At 43.3% G+C, this 20491-nt stretch overlaps 1 long non-coding RNA gene across 5 annotated transcripts in view; it reads right to left on the reverse strand.

Moving 5' to 3' along the window:
* Nucleotides 1-5195: 5195 nt before the first annotated feature.
* The window catches only part of LOC120102873 (uncharacterized), a 36971-nt gene continuing 21675 nt past the window's right edge, over nucleotides 5196-20491 (reverse strand). For all 5 annotated transcript variants that reach the window (XR_005504757.2, XR_005504758.2, XR_005504754.2 and 2 more), the window contains 2 exons: nucleotides 15325-15457; nucleotides 5196-8642 (listed from right to left, as the gene is read on the reverse strand). This is a non-coding gene — a long non-coding RNA (uncharacterized LOC120102873). The remainder of the gene's footprint in view (nucleotides 8643-15324; nucleotides 15458-20491) is intronic.

Here is a 20491-nt window from a genome sequence, read left to right on the forward strand (position 1 = left end):
TACTCAGCTATCAAAAACAATGACTTTATGAAATTCATAGGCAAATGGTTGGAACTGGAAAATATCATCCTGAGTGAGGTAACCCAATCACAGAAAAACACACATGGTATGCACTCATTGATAAGTGGCTATTAGCCCAAATGCTTGAATTACCCTAGATGCCTAGAACAAATGAAACTCAAGACAGATGATCAAAATGTGAATGCTTCACTCCTTCTTTAAAAGGGGAACAAGAATACCCTTGGCAGGGAATAGAGAGGCAAAGATTAAAACAGACACAGAAGGAACACCCATTCAGAGCCTGCCCCACATGTGGCCCATACAAATACAGCCATCCAATTAGACAAGATGGATGAAGCAAAGAAGTGCAGGCCGACAGGAGCCGGATGTAGATCGCTCGTGAGAGACACAGCCAGAATACAGCAAACACAGAGGCGAATGCCAGCAGCAAACCACTGAACTGAGAATAGGACCCCCGTTGAAGGAATCAGAGAAAGAACTGGAAGAGCTTGAAGGGGCTCGAGACCCCATATGAACATCAATGCCAAGCAACCAGAGCTTCCAGGGACTAAGCCACTACCCAAGGACTATACATGGACTGATCCTGGGCTCCAACCTTATATGTATCAATGAATAGCCTAGTAAGAGCACCAGTGGAAGGGGAAGCCCTTGGTCCTGCCAAGACTGAACCCCCAGTGAACGAGATTGTTGCGGGGAGGGCGGCAATGGGGGGAGGATGGGGAGAGGAACACCCATAAAGAATGGGAGGGGGAGGGATTAGGGGGATGTTTGCCCGGAAACCGGGAAAGGGAATAACACTCGAAATGTATATAAGAAATACTCAAGTTAATAAAAAAAGAAAAAAGAAAAAAAAAAAGAAAATGTCACAACAGAACCCATTATTGTGTATGATTAATAAATGCTAATAAAAACATTTTAAAAAATAAAGCAAAAAGAATAAAGAAAGACATCAAATATTGACCTCTAGCCTTACCAGCACACAGAAAAGCAAGTATACACACAGACTCACATGCAAACATAGGCACACACTGCACAAGACACCAAAAAGCAAATATACACTGAGGACTTTGTCTATGTTTGAGGTAAAGGGAAATGAAAATGCATACTGGATGCAAATAATCATCTTAACTGTCTATATGTCCCAAGGGTCACCTGTACGCATACAGACTGCAGAGCTACCAAGGAAAGTCTAGGGAGGGACTATGCTGCACATCCTCCCAGCAATGGACTTTACTGCAGACCAGAGATAGATCATCAAAGTCCCATGGGTCTCTCAGCAGAAATTAGCACCGCCATTGGCTTGCTGTTGTGAGTCAGATTCTTTTCATTGGTTGGTCCATCCTGCATAGAGATGCCTTGAAGAAAAATGACTCTCATACTGAAAGAGTCTTTTCAGTATCTTTACACACACACACACACCACACACACACACACACACACACACACACACACACACACACACACACACACACACCCCAACCTCCTTCTCCATGCAGTCACTCCAGATGGCAACTGTGATCTGGGGCCTGGCATGTCAGAGACTGTCTTAGTTAAGGTCTCATTGCTGTGAAGAGACCATGACCAAAGCAACTCTTATAAAAGAGAACATTTAATCTTAATCGGGGCTGGATTACAGTTTCAGAGGGTCAGTTCATTACCATTATGGTGGGAATCATAGCAGCATCAAAGCAGACATGGTGCTAGAGAAGGAGCTGAGAATTCTACATCTTGATCTGAAGGCAGCCAGGAGAGGACTGTCTCTCAGGCAGCTATGAGGAGGGTCTCAAAGCCCACCCCAACAGTGATACACTTCCTCCAACAAGGCCACACCTATTCCAAAAAGGCCACACCTCCTCCTAATAGTGCCACTCCCTGGGCCAAGCTTATTCAAACCACCACAGGGACCATCGGGAAAAGCAGCATGACTCATCATTTTCTGCTTGCGTTATTTTTACTTAGTCATCTGCGGGCAGAACTCCTAAGATGCTAACAATAGTCTGAGACCCAATTGATTTTCTTCCTTACGTAACTTCTGGATTTTCACCATTCAATCTTTGCCTTTTCAGGTAAACACACACAAATTCTAAAGAGTTACAAGGGAACATGAAGGTGGCCCTTCCATTCCCACCCAAGTGTCCCCTGCAGTGTCCCTCCAGACCCTTCTAGAGTTCTTTCTAGTGCTGAGAAGTGCTCTGACAGACGAACCATTAGAACACCTCTCCCCTTGGCATTACCCTAAATAATCACTTGGCCTTTTCACCCCTCCCCAACTCATCCAGAAGGCTTCACCATTTCCTCAAATTTCCTTTACATTTAGCATTCCAGATGCCACCCTCTGAATGAGGATCTATTTTGGAAAATGCCATGACAGTTCAACACATAGCTCCAGATAGAACCTGGTCATGGTAGAGCATGACTGCATGATGCTAAAGATTACAACCTGAGCATCCATAGACACTGCACCACTCTGCCATCCAGCTGGATGTGCTGACACGAGGGATACAGGTGTCCTTTTCAAACGATCTACTTCGCTGTCAAGGGCAGGCAAGAATTTGGCATTTGGCATTTATTTTTAGACATAGAAGCACTGTATTATATATTTAAGCCTTCTAAAGTTTGCCTTGTGTGCATTAACCCAAAACAGTGGGTCTCGAGGTTGTTTTATTACTATATATAGTGCCCCTCCAAAATGCTCATTCTAGAAAGAATGCATTTCACCTTTCATGCTGACCCTAAGTATCCAGCAACAGAACAGAGTGGTTAATTAGTACACCAACCTTGTAACAAGGACCAGTTGTCAGATTAGACCACAACAGTAAAAATCCTCCCCTGACTATTAGACTTGCACATTTTTGCAGCATTTGCAGGAAATGTGATTCCTTTGCCCCATAATGCTTGGGTCTATACTCTTTTTGTTTGTTTGTTTGGTTGTTTGTTTGGTTGGTTGGTTGGTTGGTTGGTTGGTTTTGTTTGTCTGAGGCAGGGTTTCTCTGTGTAGCCCTGGCTGCCCTGGAACTCACTCTGTAGACCAGGCTGTTCTCAAACTCAGAGCTCCACCACACTGTACTTCGCACAAGGATGGACTGAGCAGATGGGGTACTACATGACATGTGTCCTCATTACAGGGGCCCAGCAGAAGAATTTCTCTGCTCTAGGTACTGTTTTTCTTTTTAAAGACACGTTATTTATAATGCTTTCTCTTTGATTAGACTGTCATGAGCCCACAGGAAAATTCGCAAACCACCAGAGGATGGGATAACCATACATCGTGGCATATGTTTTATAAATGAACCGCATCCTCACATTTCATTTTCTTTTCCCGAGCCTTAATCTCCTCTTACCTTACTTAACCTCTTCATTCTCTTCTGCCCCATCCTACTGAATTTCATGCACTATTAAAGCCACCAAATTCTTTTAAAAGGAAAGATAAAAGTGGAAGATGAGGGGGAGTGGCTGGAGAGATGACTGAGCTATTAAGATCCTCTGCTGAACTTACAGAGGAGACAGGTTAGCGTCTCAGCTAATGCTGGTCTCTAGTTGGTGGGGACATTAATGGAGGTTTAAGAGGTACAGTTTTGCTAATGGCAATACATCGCTAGGGAAGGTTTTAAGACTTCCCCATCTCACCAAGAGTCCAGACTGCTCTCTATGTTTCTAGCTTGTCTTTGAATTAATAAGCTGGAGTGAACTCTTCCTTAAGTTCTGTTTGGTCGTGATGTTTTAATCATGGCACAAGACAGTAACAAACACACAGGACACACATCAGGGTGCTCACAGCTGACCATAGCACCAGTTCCAGGAGGTCCAACACCCGCTAGCCTCCATGGTACCTGCCATCTGGGCACGCACCCACGCACAAACACATCCTTAAAAATAAAAACAAATAGAAGAGAGCAAGTAATCTAGACAACATTTTCTAAGACCTCACCTACAAAGTTCATTTGAAAAATCTGACAGATCCTCTATTGTGTCAAACCTGCAGCACTGTAGCATTAGTGTGAGTCAGAGGACTTAGAAAAAGTTGAAAGAAAAAGGAATTTCCCTACCCCCTAGCAAAACCACACCAGTTCTGATAACCACTGTTTTCTGAATACTTCCACACCGCAGCAGAATTTCATGTTTAGAATTCCTATCAGTGTCCAGATGGCTCTCCCAACACTGGAGATGAGGGTAGGGACATGCTCTGCTCTTCCCTTAGAAATTCGGCATTCTGACTCATTCCAAGTGTCTGGAATTCCTGTGCCCTCCATGCCTTACCAGAGATCACTAATAACTAACTAATTTTTTTGGCTATCAGTTTTCTTAATATTCCAGGGCAATTAATATATGCAGTGGATTTTATATTTAGGCCCAAGAATTAGGCATCGTTCTTTTGAGGATAAACCTTAAAGTATGTAACAAGTTGTTATGTGATTAAATTGTATTAATTAGTATTTTGTGCAAATAATTTTAGCCCAAAATTTAAGCCTCAGAAAAGAGAAATGAGAGGTAAACAAAATGAAATTTACTAGGTCCACTTTTCATAGACGTCATCTTATTGCCAGGTCGCGAGCCTTACCATGCTCACACCATACTGTGAGCCATGTTAACATAGAGCTTACAGATGAGGAATTGGAGTTGCAGAAATCCAAAGGCCATGCTCCCTTTCCCCCATCAGGTATGCAAATTGAGGAGTGACATAATACAGTTACAATCCTATCTGATTGGAAAATGATAGTCATGAAGTTTATGCGGGCTGCAGCAATCTTGTTCTTTTAACACAAAAATAAATCTTGGAGCTAAGAAAATCTGTATCAGCAATTGAAAAATAAATTTCATTAAGACAGACAGACAGATTGACAGACAGACAGACTGATAGTTGGTAATAGGTAGATGGTAGATAGATAGATAGGTAGATGATAGGTAGATGATTAGATGATAGGTAGATAAATATGACTGATAAATGCTGACAGATTTGTGCATTCACGCATGCACACACACAGACAGAGAGAGAGAGAGAGAGAGAGAGAGAGAGAGAGAGAGAGAGAGATTCTCCCTCTAAGATTCGGCAAAGCAATTCATACAAAAGGTTGAAGACAAACGCACATAATGAGAGTCAGTCCTCATAAATTAGCATGAGAAAAAGAAACAATAGCCTCATGGCAAAGTGAAGAAAAAAGCAAAACAACTCAAAATTAGATCAGACAATGCCGATTTTATTCAAACCTTAATTAAATCAAAAGTATTTAGACCTAGTTGTTTATGCTTTTTAAAGTTTGCTTTCATTGCAGCTGAAGCTAGAGTAGTCTAAATATGAAGGAGAGATACCATAAAGGCAGGGGTGGGTGAGAGACACCCTTCCTTTGACAGATCTCTCAAAAGTAAGGTTGTAGGGCTCAACCTCAGGTGAGGAGTTTGAGCCATTAATTTTATACATCATTGCCCCAGCAACACAAAGCGAGTGCTCCCTTGAACATACAACAAAGACACATGCTCCACTATGTTCATAGCAACCTTATTTATAATAGCCAGAAGCTGGAAAGAACCCAGATGCCCTTCAGCAGAGGAATGGATTCAAAAAATGTGGTATATCTACACAGTGGAGTACTACTCAGTTATCAAAAGCAATGACTTCATGAAATTCATAGGCAAATGGAATGAACTAGAAATATCATCCTGAGTGAGGTAACCCTTTCCCAGACAAACACACTTGGTATGCACTCATTGATAAGTGGATATTAGACCAAAAGCTCAAATTACCCAAGATGCAATCCACAGACCACAGAAAGCTCAAGAAGAAAGATGACCAAAATGCAGATGCTCCCACTCCTTCTTAAAAGAGAAAAAAAATCCATAGGAGGGGATATGGAAGCAAAGTTTAGAGCAGCAACTGAAGGAACGGCCATTCAGAGCCTGCCCCACATGTGGCCCATGTGGCCCATATATATACAGCCACCAAAACTAGATAAGATTGATTAAGCTAAAAAATGCATGCTGAAAGGGACTGGATATAGATCTCTCCTGAGAGACATATCCAGAGCATGTCCAATACAGAGGTCAATGCTAGAAGCAAACCACTGAACTGAGAACAGGACCCCCTTTGGGGGAATTAGAGGAAGGATTGAAAGAGTTGAAGGAGCTTGCAACCCCATAAGAACAACAATGCCAACCAACCAGAGCTTCCAGGGCCTAAACCACTACCGAAAGACTACACATGGACTGACCCAGGGCTCCAACTGCATATATAGCAGAGAATAGCCTTGTTGGGGCACCAGGGGAAGGGGAAGCTCTTGGTCCTGCCAAGGTAGGACCCCCAGTGCAGGGGAATGTGGGGGGGCAGTAAGGAGGATGTATGGGGGGAACACCCATATGGGGGAGGGAGAAGGGAGGGGATGGGGACTTATGGACAGGAAACTGGGAAAGGGAATAACATTTGAAATGTAAGTAAAGAAATATATCTAATAAAAAAAGAAAGAAATTAAGTTCAGTAAACAATAAACATATCCTAGACTATAGGACATGAAGAAGGAATGAATCACAATAAAAATTTTGTAAAAATATGTTGCTGATAAAAACCCTGTGGCTATCAAATTCTATCAGAGTATTTCTCAGACTTGTTCTAGGAAACCAGACTAAGTTCTTAGGAAGGCACAAGTAAATGAAACAGAGGCATTGTCACTTACCTGGTTCAAGGTCACTCTGATAACTGATTAAAGACGGAATGGTTCTGCAGCATTTACATAGTTACACCTACGCAAGAGAGGTCTATCCAGGAAACTCTCCCTCGCAGGCAAAGCCCTTCTTTACATTTCCATCCCTTCCTTCCCGTTACAGCTACTCATATTCATGCCTGAATCCAACCAGAGTCAATCACTGGGGCTTGTGGAGCCCATGGAATGGAACCTCTTATGTCATTTAGTGTTCATCCCTAGAACCTACTACCCTTCCTTACCACTCATCTGGAAGCAGATAATATTATTTACAATGAAGCAGCAGGCACAGGGCTGAGTGGAAATCCTTACTGAGCTTGCTAGGCCTTTTGCACTCTTACAAACTCTGTTTCCCTTCATTCTAAAGATGATGGAACAGACTCTGTGAAGGACAGTAAGTGACAAGCCTAGAACCGAGAACCAGGGATGGTGGATTTCAAAGCCTATATTCTTTCTTATATGTCACATTGCCCTCTTAAGTATAAGAAAGAGATCTTTCTGCCCAGCACACAGCCCTCCTTCCCTGACCATCCTTAAGCACGCTGATCATGCCACCTAACATATCTTCTCAATCAAATATTAGGCTTTCGTCGTTACTCAGTGTCTTAAGTAGCAGCAAAAATAACTCGAAACCACTCAAGCACTGACGAGGTTGATCTGGTCCACGTGACTGGAAGGGACGGAAGGAAGCACGGATTTAGCTTTGCTCAGGACTTCTACGCCATTTCTCTATGGTCCTGGTGGCTGTGCTCTGTGCCAAAGCCTCACAGGTTGTGTACGGTTAGCAGCAGAATATCCACTGCTCGCACTCAGGAAAAGCTAGGTGGTGCTTCAAAGGAACTTCAAACCATTCCGATGATGACAGGAAATGAGTCTCTCAATGACTGTGGGTGACAACTTGCTATTGCTGTCTTAAGTGCAGGTTCTCCATCTTCAGAAGAGTCCTTGAGGGAAACTTACTAGCAAGAAGGAACAAACCAGTCAGGGTGGACCAGTGAGTCTCAGCTGAAGCTATGTATTGGCATCAGTCTCAAGTGACCTCAAGTAAGGATAAACTCCCCAAGACATTGGAATGTGCTGAAGAGCAAAAAGAAATAAACGACTCAAGCTTACTGGGTACCACTCTAAGAATTAGGTGCAACAGCAGCCCCAGCCACCCTACGCTCCTCCAGCTGAAGCGGAATGGATGAGAGGAGCAAAAAATGGGGGTCTCCACGCACACTGCGGCATTTACCTACCTGTTGTTATAGCGTCTTTTGGTTTAGTAGCATTTATTAATTGTACGAAGAAATGGGTTTCATGATGTTTCATACCCATGATATAATTTCACTATCTTCAGTCCCTTCTTATCATATCCTGCTCTGCCTGTCCACATTTCTCTTTCCTCAATCTCCAACCCACTCTTCCTTCCTCCTCCATGCACTATCTCTATCGTTTTCTTTTATCTCTAACTATTATTGTCACATGCATGTAAACACATAAATGTAACCTTCTGAAGCCCCTTACTATTGCATATGCATAGGATATGACCAATAGGGATGATCATTTGGAATTAGATAGCAATAGGCTCATCCCTGAGGAAGATTGATTCTCTCTCTCTCAGCAGTCAATTGCTTTTAGCTCTTCATCTAGGGGTGAAACCCCAAGAGAGTTCCCCCATCTACACTAGCATGTCAACTTATGCTCTCATTGTTCAGGTCTTATTTAGGCAGTCGTGTTGTTGAGATTTCACGAGTGACCTTCTGTGTTCTATGTAGAAGAATCTCTCCACAGATGTTCTGGTCCTCTGGCTTTTCCAATCTTCCTGCTTTCCCTTCCTTCATGCCTTACATACAGGCGGTGTGATATAGATTTATCAACTAGGCCCAGATACCCCGTGGCTAGGTGTTCTCTGCATTTTGATCAGTGGTGGTTTTCTGTAATGGTCTCCATCTGTGGAAAGAGAGAGAGAGAGAGAGAGAGAGACAGAGAGACAGAGAGACAGAGAGACAGAGAGACAGAGAGACAGAGAGACAGAGAGACAGAGACAGAGAGAGACAGAGAGAGACAAAGAGAGACAGAAAGAGGGGGAGGGAGGGAGAGAGAGACAGACAGACAGAGAGACAGAGAGAGAGGGAAGGAGGGAGGAGAGAGAGGGAGACAGAGAGACAGAGACACAGAGAGAGAGACAGAGAGACAGAGAGAGAAGAGAGATCTTGTTTTAGCACTGTAGTCTTCCGTACAGACATTAACTATGTCAGGATTTCTGACCATCTACCTCAGCACTAAGGAAGTACCTGATATCTGGTACTAAACACCTACTGAAATGTTAATGAACAAAGAAACACAGACTCTTCAGGGCCAGCCAGCAAACAAGTTGTATTCTCTTTCAAGTCAGCCAGATATCTTCAGCAGATTAATCTCCCAGACTTTTCCCAGGATGTCCTCTGCCTGGACCTGATAACCAGCCTCTTTGCACTGTGTCTAAGCTCCTCAGCGGTTATCTGTCCTCTTCTTGTCCATCTCATCCCTGAGGATCACCTACACTTACAAGACCTTGTCTTTACTGAATTCATGTCAAATGCATCCAATCTACCAGAGGCTCACTTGTTTTTTATTCTATTTTTTGTTTGCTTCTTTTGCCAGCGTAAAGAGTGATTATATAAAGTAAGCCTATTTTCAATAAAAAATTACACTAATGCTCTCCACAAAATGTCTTAGAAAGTGGCAAAGAGTGTTCTACCCTCCCAATGGCCCAAGGAGACAGATACGACAGTGATCTATAATTTACCAGATAAGAAACTAAGACACAGCAAGACTGTGTAACTTATCTAAACCACTTAGCTGTTTAGGTAGTAGACCCGAGATTTAAGTTATTTGCCTCTAAGACCTAAGCCCTTAACCATAACAACTTTTTCAGAGACAAGCAGGGTAGTCCAAGATTCTGAACCAAGACAGTAGACGGAAGATGAAAAAGGGCCATCCGTGTACTCTCAGAGAGGTGTCACAAAGGAAAGACCAACACTTCCATAGCAACAGCACATGGTAAAAATGAACTCACATTGCCAAACTAAAGGACAAGACAGAAATCTTGTCAGAGCACAGATAGCCTTTCAGAGGTGGGATATTAAGCAAAAGTATTCTTAGGTTCTGAACAGTCACAGTATCTAGATGGCTACTGGATGTGAGGGTAAGCATTATTCTGAGGAAGTCACAAAATCTGAAGGCCGCAGCTCTGGATCCATTGTCTAATCAAGCTGAAGCTCACAGAAAGAAGATTTCAAAAACAGAACCAAGGTCTCGGAGGCCCAGCCCATGTGACACACATCCTCTTGAGAGAGGCCCCTGGATTTCAGAAGTCTAGAAATCTGTGTAGAGAAATGAGGCAAAACACAGCAGGTGACGCCAGCTGGACCCGGCTCTGTTTTATTCATGCCTCATCGCCAGACGGCTGGTTCCCAGGAGGTGGCTAAATCTCACCAGGTTCAGCTGTAACAGGAAACAAATAACTAATTGTGCTGTACCTCAGCTGGGATTCATTCTGGGTGTGGACAAGTGTCTGTGTCTCCAGAGACTGCAGTGAAGTGGAAATCGTGGATTAGCCAGCTTGGTGATCTGAATTGAGTGGAATAATTGAATGATTGCCAAATCTGTGGTAACTAGATGTACTGTGTGAGCCAGGACAGTCCTGAGCCATCTTGGCCATTGTCAAGCACGGCCTCCCCTTGAAAGGTAAGGCGTGTCCCCATTTTCCCCTGGTAACATATTATGTGTCTCTCGAAACTTACTTAAATTTGGTTAAATTCTATGTTTTTCTTTTCATCTGTATTCCACCTAGAGGAGTAACAAGTCTACTCCCTGCTGTGTCAAAGAACACTTTCTTTTATGCGTTTTAAAACTACCTATTTGATTCACCAAGCCCCACCTCCTGTTCTAGTTCAATTCAGAAGCCAGAATTAGAACCATTTCCGACTGCTCCTCTGTCTGCAAGAGTTTATGTTCGGAGGTGAACAGGTGAAGGGAGGGGGTGAAGGGAAGAGAATGAACGGGCTAGTCTCTGCCTCCACATTACCTCTCACATCACAGGGCTGCAGGCAGAACCCAACAGAGCAGAAATCCATCAAAATAGTGTAATTAAAAGGACATATCTCAAACAATGCTCAGGTCCCACAGGTTGAGGGGAGGCTCTCGTAAAGGATGTAATTCTCAGCTTGACCTTGAAAGTGCAGTAAAACCCAATAGGGAAAGGAAATTGTAGTCTAAAGGCAAGTGTCTTTTAGAAATAGGATGTGACATGGTCATGGTGGAGTGTTTGCAGAGTTGATGCAAAGACATCTGGTAGTTGGCAGGTCAAGAGACTAAGGACAGACATGAGAACTCATGCCCACAGGGATGAGCAAAGTCACTGGGGCAGCTATGAGATGGCAGGTGACAAGAACTAGGGAAAGAAGGCTGAGGAAGAGGCATGAGAGATACCGTGTTTAAGGAAGAAAACAAAATGAGGTCAGAAATGCAAACAGGAGCAGCACCCAGTGGGCATCGTCTTAGCAGAGAAGACATCTGAAAGCTGGCGTTTAGTAGGATGAGGACTGAGAAACGGCCACGGGATTCGTCTCAGAAGGCCTCACATGGGTGGGTTCAGCGGAGCAGTGAGAGAGAAGCCTGGTTGCGGTTAGGAAGTGAGAGGGGCTCTTTCTTTTTTTAACAAGCAGAGTAAAGGCACAGCTACATCCTAACTAGAAGTCTGGGTAGGGAGGAGACTTTCTGAAAGGTCTCGCCGCTCTTGCAGACGACTTGAGCTCAATTCCAAACTCCAACAACCAACTCGTAATCAGGCTTCCTCCTTCATGCCTGGGATCTTGTGGGGAGGGGTCGTTGGTTGTTTGTGTGTTCATTCTTCTCATGTATACTTAGAGAATTTTTAAAGTTTACTTAACTATTGTTTTTTCCCAGTTTATTCATTATCTCATTATGAGATCACAGTTTCTCCTCCCTCCTCTCCTCACAGTCCTTCCTCCATCCCATCTCCTCTCTCCCCTCAATGCACTCCTCCTCCATATTCCTCAGCAAAAGGCAGGTCCCCCAGGGGTATCAACCAAACATAGCATAATGAGCCACGGTAAGACTAGGCACCTCCTCTCCTATTAAGGCTACACAAGGCAACCCAGGAGGAAAGGGTTCCAAAGGAGGAAAGGGTTCCAAAGAAGGAAAAGGTCCCAAAGGCAAGCAGCAGTGTCAGAGACAGGCCTCATCCCCACTGTTGGGAATCCAACGAGACCAAGCTACACAAATGTAACATATGTGTGGAGGGTCAAGGTCAAACCCATGTGAAAGACCCAAACAGGCTCCCTGGCTGTCCATTTAGTCTCTGTGAGCCCCAGTGAGCTCTGGTTAGTTAATTCTGTGGGTTTTCTTGTGATGTCCTAGACCCCTCTGGTGCCTACAACTCTTCCTCCCTCTCTTTCACAGAATTTTCCCAAGCTCTGACTAAGGGTGGTCTGTGCGCCTCTGCATCCGTTTCCATCAGGTGCTGGATGAAGCCTCTCTGATGACCACGGGGCTAGATAATGATCTACGAGTATAACAGAATATCATTGGGAATCACTTCATTGACTTTTTTTTTTTGTCTTTTTGTCAGTTTGATTTTCTCCTAGATCTTTGGGCTCTCCAGTCTCTGGTTCCTGTCACTCCAGACAGTGTCAGGGGTGGACCCCTCTCCATGCTGGACCAGTCATTGGTTGGCCACTCCAACAATTTCTGTGTCCCCTTTGCCCCTGGCACATCTTGCAGGCAGGACAAATTATAAGTTGAAAGTTTTGTGGCTGAGTTGGTGCACCAATCCCTCCAGTGCAGGACAAATTGTAAGTTGAAAGTTTTGTGGCTGAGTTGGTGCACCAATCCCTCCAGTGGAGGTCTGGCCTGGTTACAAGACATGTACAGAGATCTTTTAAACATGTTATTTAAATATTTATTAAGGTATGCTTTTTGAATATTTTTATTTACATTTCAAATGTTATTCCCTTTCCCAGTTTTCCATCCATAAGCTCCCTATCCCCTCCTCCTCCCCCTTCTTCTACAAGGGTGTTCCCCTCCCCAACCGTCCCCCTGAAGTGTGTTTTTAAATGAATGACATCGTTTGGCAGTTACATACTTGTGTGCAATGCACAGTGACTACTCTTTTACCTCATTCCTCGCTTGTCTATCCCTACCCTCTTCTCCACAAATCTCCCTCTCTCACAGTCTATGTGTTTGGTGGCCCGAAGTTTAACCGGGGCCATCTGTGTGATGGTTTTGGAGCTGTACATCCCAAATCAACACTGACAGAGCAGAAATAAGGAAACCTCAAAGAGACTGGAGATCTCCTGACATGGTGAGGACAGAGACTGACCCTTAGGGAAGGTAATGAGGTTGACTCTTCCGAACCCTTCTGCTTCGGGCATTCCCCTGACGACCTTTCAACCTAATGTTCATAATGTTAGATACTTATTCTAAAGGGAAACTCCAAAACTGCATACATGATATATTGTTTATAATGCATGGTTAGGAGATAGTGTCATGAGTTCAGTCACCTCAGGAACAAGTTCCACCTTGCCGGCAGCATCAAAACTGAGTTCAAGTTCCCAAGCCTCCGAACCCAACCCCTATCCTGCTTCTTCAGATGTTGTATGTTTGTCTGTTAACCAGTAAAGGCCGTAAAGAGGGAAGTGTTAGGTTCTTTGCTTAACCCCTTGTATCAAAATATGATTGGTCAACGTAACATTCCACCCACTGCCCACTGCTATCCTCTGAGAACCCGGGCAAATAGGTTCCGTGGGTCTCTGGTCTGGCGGGAAATGGCCAAAGGAACACAGCTCTCAGAAGGGAAACCCATGCAGGGTCCCAGGTCTTGCCTGCTATTGTGGCAGCACCAATCCCAGCAGCACGGGCAGTGGTAGCAGCAGGCAAGTGGGTCCAAGGTAGGGCAACGAATGATTCAGGAAAGGAAACTCTTCCCCCAAAGTGTTACAGTTCAGTAAAACAGCCACTCTCTGATGGTTCTTAATGAAATAACTCATGTACTTTATTCCATGTACACAAGAACTTTATAAACATTGAGAAGTTTGGATTGAGGATGGGATCCAGGGGTAGATGCCTCCCATTGGCTTAGTTTGAGATAAGTGATGCTCTTCGCATGGGGAAGGAATTCAGGTGTTTTCCCTATGTGACTGATCTACTTGGTTCTCTCAGTACAGTGTCAAGGTTACTGTTCCAGACCAGGCAGAGTTAGTTAGACATGGAGTTGGCCCCACACCTACAGTTCTCAATTCTGAGTTTCACTGTTGGAGTCCCTCAACCTTACCTGTTCTGCCTAGTGGCACAGTTCACTTGACCCACACGTGCTTCGTGTTTCCGTCATATATAAATGTTGTACATTCTCTCCTCAAGGCAGATCCTGAACAGGCTGCCTCCCTGAGTGCTCACAGAATAAGGCTCTCTCCGTTTACAAGCTTCAGTATCTGAAGTGAGTTTTCTTAGCTTCCACCCGAACCCAACAGTGTAGTATAATAGATAATGAAAATTACCACTAGAAGGGGGAGGGGCGATGGGATAGGGTGTTTATGGACTGGAAACTGGGAAAGAGGATAACATTTGAAATGTAAATAAAAAAATCCAGTAAAAAAATAAATAATAAAGAAAAATTACCACTGATTTAAGGACATTATGGGACAACATGGAAAGTAGCACAGCTGTTGCTAAGGTGGGTGGCTGATGCGAGGTTGGACCCCCATGAAAAGCTGGCCTGAGAAGAGACTGATCCTGACACTTGGAGAATGGCGCTTGTGTGAAGAAAGCTTCCTCCCACTGTGGGCTCAGCATCTATAGGTTTCTATTGTGGATGCTGTTTTAGGCATGTGTTTGATTTAAACACAGTGCTTCCTGTTAAGGAGAGCACACACATATACAAAAAAAAAATGCTCACATGATCATGTACATATAGAGACATACGAAATGCTCACACGCTCATATGCATGCAACACTGTACATGATCTTGACACATAAGTTCATTATGACAAAAATGGATGATTTTTTTTTTTAAGTTACGAAGACCGGGTCTGATTCCTCCACCAACCTACCATGTGTTCAACTTTATTCTACATTTCAAGAAACCCAATGCTTAACTTGATGTAAGCAAACAAAACGGCCATCTGCCTGTTGCCAACAGTTACACTTTAAAACTTCCTTTAAATTTTTAAATAAAAATAGTTGTCATCCAGTATAATATTCCTAAGGTTTTTCTAATCTACCCCCATGGCAACTGCTATTGCTGTGTTAGTCTATGAGATTCAGAAGTTTACCACCAGGTATCGTGAAGCAGTTTATACATAGAAATTACTCATTAGCTAAGTGATTGTCTGTGGGTCTGTCAGGTTCAGGCCTGTTTGGGAGTGAGCTGACAGTTTTTATTGCTTGGTTCCTGAAGGTTTGGCTTCTCTTTCTCCCTTCCAGATAATTCTATTACTGTTTTCCTAGAAAGTTATTTATCTTATGCAGATGTTTTAAAACTTTATGTGGCATGCGTCAGCAATTGTTTTAATAACCTCATATCTGATTTTCATTTCCTCAAATACACTCCCCAAAATTTTTAAATCCTTACCATTTCTTAGAAGAAAACTCTTTAGTTTGTCATGTGGTTCCTCAATTTGTCCATTTTATAACTTATTGGTACTGTTTTGCCAATTCTAAATTTTCTGAAGCATGAATGATCTGTCAAAGGACCTTGGCGTGGCCTGCAAGAGAAGTAAATTCAGACACAGTTGTGTCAGTATACGATGTATAATTGGAGCTGTGTGTGGAAGGCTAGGCTGTTCTAATTGTTACCTCAAGTACACCATTTATCAAGGTAAGGTTAAATTTAAGCTTAAAATTATTTCTGCATTTTCATTTAAAGAGTGATCCAAAGGATGGCCTTGTTGGATACCAATGGAAGGAGAAGCCCTTGGTCCTGCCAAGGTTGGACCTCCCCCCCCCACCAGTCTGGGGGTTGGGTGGGGAGGGGGGTGGACGGGGAGGGGAACACTCTTATAGAAGAAGGGGAGGGTGATGTCCCACATAGGGGACTTACGTCCGGGAAACCGGGAAAGGGAATAACATTTGAAATATAAATTTTAAAAAATCCAATAAAAGAAAAATAGAATGATCCAAAGTATAATATTTTATATATGCTTTGTGTCTCTAGACAATCTTATGTCCATGTGAAATGAACAGGTAAATGTAGCAGAATTGACAAGAGGCAGCAGAGTTTCAATTTTGTGGAGCTGTTTCCTCACAGTTGAAGCTTCCCTGAGGGAGAGAGAGAAAGGCACACACACACACACACACACACACACACACGCGCGCGCGCGCGCGCGCGCGCACACACACACAATTATAAGACTCAGTAGAATGGCAAAACCTACTCGTGAGGCTCCCTTGGCTTCTGCAAAGGGTGAATAGCTGCTGGAAAGGCTGTCTGGTAGAGTACGTGCTTGTGAGTTATTCCCAAGAGGGACTTTCCACTGATATGGCTTTCCATGCCCCTGTAAGTCACAACTTACTCATGCCTCTGGCAAAGCTCCACATGTGGGGTACAATCAAAAGCAGTGTATGGTGACAGTTACATGGCCCCTCTTATGGGTAATGATACATCCAACTGAGGCTGTGGTGTGCTCAGAACAAACTTGCTCATGTGAGGGAGAAATTACATCAGCAAAAATCAAACAAACACACGGCTGTTAGGGGAGATGGCATGCAATTTGGAGGCCAATACCCTCTATATTAGCCTCTAAATTAGCAAGAAGACTGGAGTAAAGGACATGAGTAGCAGGTAATGGCTTGTCATTTCTTAGAGCAGGTGGGCCACAATGCGAAGAGAATACAAATTTGACCTGTGTTAGACCTTCCTAACATCCAAAAACCTGGAATCCCTGGTAAGAATTTGGCAGAGAAAAGTGAGAGAGCGGAGTGGAAGTGGTGGGCACACCCCACAGTCAACTATTAATACATAGGAAAAAGGAAACCCATGAGTCAACATGAAGACTGGGACCTTGATAATGGCCCAACACAGGCAAGTATTACAATTTGTGGAAAATTTGCTTCTGAGCTACATGAGTTTTAAACAAGAAGCCAAAAAGACCCTCTCACTCAGGAGTCTGTAGGACATGGTGGGAAAGAGGGGCTCATTTTAAGAACTGTGTAAGGAAAGAAACTGAATAATGTTCCATTCCTCCTTGAGAAAAAGGCAACACAATATAAGACAATAAGAAGAAAAATTAAGCTGGGCATAGTGGCATATGCCTTTAATCCCAGCACTTGGGAGGATTGGCAATATTATCTAGGTACATGGCAGATAAGGGACCACATTTGCTTCTCAGTGTATGGGACTAGAGAAGATTGTGTTCCCACAACACAAGGACTGCGTTCATTCAGCAGGGATCTTGGGGCTGGTGTGGTGCTTTGGTTGTTTTGCTGTGCCTCCTGGCAAGACACAATCTTCCTAAGATAAAAGGTTGTTAAATATCAGTGACTCAGATGGACATAAAAATTACTTCGTAAGGTAATAAATCACTCAGGAGGGACGGAATAAAACCAGGAAATTAGACAAGGCGTCCTGTCTGGGTTACTCAGAAGCAATGTGTCAAGAGTTGTAGTAAGCTGTAATTCTTAGTGGGAAAAACTGACAAGAGACCAAATCCCTTGCTTATGAATCCCTGGAAGGCCTTAAAGTCTGAAAACCAGCTCACTAAAGTCATGAACAACAGAAGGGTCTGGGTGAAAATAAATCCTGTCTCAGGGTACACAATCATCCTCACAGAGTACGCCTTGCACAGTTATCAACTCAAAGGGAGCACCTTAGGCTGGAGATCGCTCCCCTAGCCCAAGGCATTTCGCAGTCAATCTAGGTCCTGTCAGATTCAGGGTACCAGTTCAAGAAGTAGGTATGCCAGGTGTAAGTGTAGCCCTATTTCCCTGGGTTGACCAGATGACTCATGGAGAATGACTGTGGACTATGTGGAGGATTGAATGAAGGAGTTTCACCCATCCACACTCACCTTGCTCTTTCGGCAGAACAGGTAGTACACATGATGAGATATTTTCATGTTATATTGGGCCTCATTAACATCTTTCTCTTTTTATAATTATTTTTTCCATTTTTTAAAATTGGGCATTTCTTATTTACATTTCAAATATTAATCCCTTTCCTGGTTTCCTGTCCATCAGCCCCCTAACCCCTCTCCCTCCCCTTCTGTAAGGGTGCTCCCCTCCCCACCCACCCACCCTTACCACCCCCCCCACGTTTCTTATTCCCCCCTCTGCTGAGTGATGAGACCACTTGGTATTTGCTTAGAATGAATGAAAGGCAACCTTCACAGTCCTACTATTTGTCATGGGATAAAGTTGAGGACCTTTTGTGTTATCCTGTTTTCCACCTTTAAAAAGATTCCATCGAATAACACTAGCTCTTGATTGTCTTACAGATTTGCAAAGGCAGCTAGGAGGATAGCAGAAGCTAAAGTTACTGAGTTGGAATGAAGCCACCCTGTGTGGGTGTAAAAAAAAAAAAAAAAAAAACATTTAAAGGACCTGTGAGATTGTTAGATATAAATCCCAGTACTCAATAAGCTATTTTTCTGAGTTGATAGCCAGGAAGGTCCCACATAGGAACCAAACCCCTGCCACTGACATTGGTTTGCACATTAGAATAAAACTGTATAATGCTATCACCGAAGTCACTTTAAATTCAGTTGAAAGACAAATAGAAATCAAGCTAGGACTGTGGGGTTTTTTTTTCCCTACTGACTGGCATCCATACTGCCAGAAGGTATTATGTGGGCTTCTATGGGAGAATCATCAGCAATAGTCCAGTTATCAGCATGAAAAGCCAAGACGTGCCTGATTGTGCAATAGTGGCACAGTTATTTTAGGGTACAACCAACTACTCTCTGATTGCAGTTAAGGTTCTACAGAGAGAACGTGTGTTCTGTAGTGTAAGTCAAGGCAAAATGCTGTGGCAAGGATAGGCATAGACCCCACGGAGGAGGCTGTCCCTGTCCTTTTATTAAATGGATATGATGTATCTAGGAAACTGCCTTCTAAACATCTGTGTTTATAGGTATATGCTTCTGTTATTGGCTAAAGAGGCTTTATATTGTAGTGTGTAGCATTGCAGAGACTTATCACCAGTCAAACTGGCTAGAACAGGTTCCTGGTGATCTGGCATAGAATGCTCGGCCCCAAATGGAATAAAATAATCACATCTATACCACCCACTGTAGGAAACACTATAGCAGAAGTGGAAGGAATATAAGAGACAGAAGAGATTAGAACATTACCTCGTGGAGGGAAGCAAGGCTTCATGAAATTATAAGAATCAGAATGCTTACGAGAGGTCCCTCCCCAAGGCTAAATAAGCAGGAAACAACCACTGAAGGAGAGGAGACTCTTCGGGGGAGACGCATGCGTATAAGTTACTCCTGAATCATGCATCATTTGAAAGGCTTCGCTTGTGCTAGGATGGACTGTTTCACCAACTGCCAACCATGTTGTGGGAGAGTAATACAGCTGCTCAAGAGCCACCCACACTCCTGTAAGTAACCCTTCACCTATGCCGCAAGTAAGGCTATTAACTTAGTGGATCACCGTGCTCTTCTTGGATAGAGTTATTCTTATGATCTGCCATTGCCCTCGCTATCTGGGATGAATGGAAATAGAGTCTGCAGGAAATGTCATTTAACAGCTTGCTGGGAATGGCTGAATTTTTTTTTTTAAGTTTTAATCTTGCTATGTACTTTAACGATAGAAAAATATTAACTTGTCTCAGTAGCAAAAGCAAATAAAATACCTTTCATACGCTTTCAAATTAAGTCATAGTTCGAAGATGAGCAGTGGTTTTGGTCAGGGGGAATAATGTGAAACAAAAAACAAAAAAAAAAACAAAAAAACAGTGTGTCACCATATGCTACTCAAATTGGTAATTATAAAAGTTTACATGCAGAAAGCTCTCCAAACTTTAAGTAAAGCCCACGATTGTTTAAAAAAAAAAAAGGCAATGCTATTGTAGAACAGAGTAATATGTAACTGTGTTAATGGACACACACTAAACTAACTTTATCTATGCGTTAGAGATGGGAAGCTGGCTTTATTTTTTTATCATTTATTTTATGTGTATATGTGAGTCTTGAATTTTCGTATGTACATGTAGGTATGTGTAGAGGCCAGAGGGTGTTAGATCGCCTAGAGTTGTACTTACAAGTGGTTGTGAGCCACCTGATGTGGGTGCTGGGAACCAAGCCCCAGTCCCCTGGAAGAGCAGAGGTCCGGCGCCATCTCTACAATATTGTAAGTTGATTTCAGGCCTAAGTGTATGGGTTAGTTTTATGTTGCTTTGACACAAGCTATTGTCGTCTGAGAGGAAGGAAACACGGTTAAGGAAATACCACCATAAGATCTGCCTGCAGTCAACACTGTAAGGCATTTTTTTCAATTAGTGATTGATGGGTGAGGGCCTAGTCCATTGTGGGTGGGGTCACCCCTGGGCTGGTGGTCCAGGTTCTATAAGAAAGCAGGTTGATCAAGCCATGAAGAGCAAGCCAGCAAGCAGCATCCCTCCCAGGCCTCTGCATCAGCATCTGCCTTCAGGTTCCTTGGCTATTTAGGTTTCCGTCCTGACTCCCTTCAGTAATTAAAGTGATATGGAAGTGTGAGCCTACTCGACCCTTCTCTCCCCAAGGTGCTTTCCTCAAGTTGTTTCACGATAGCCATGATAATCCTGATTAAGACACACG

The sequence above is a fragment of the Rattus norvegicus genome, chromosome 5 (assembly GCF_036323735.1).
Source record: "Rattus norvegicus strain BN/NHsdMcwi chromosome 5, GRCr8, whole genome shotgun sequence".
Lineage (NCBI taxonomy): Eukaryota > Metazoa > Chordata > Mammalia > Rodentia > Muridae > Rattus > Rattus norvegicus.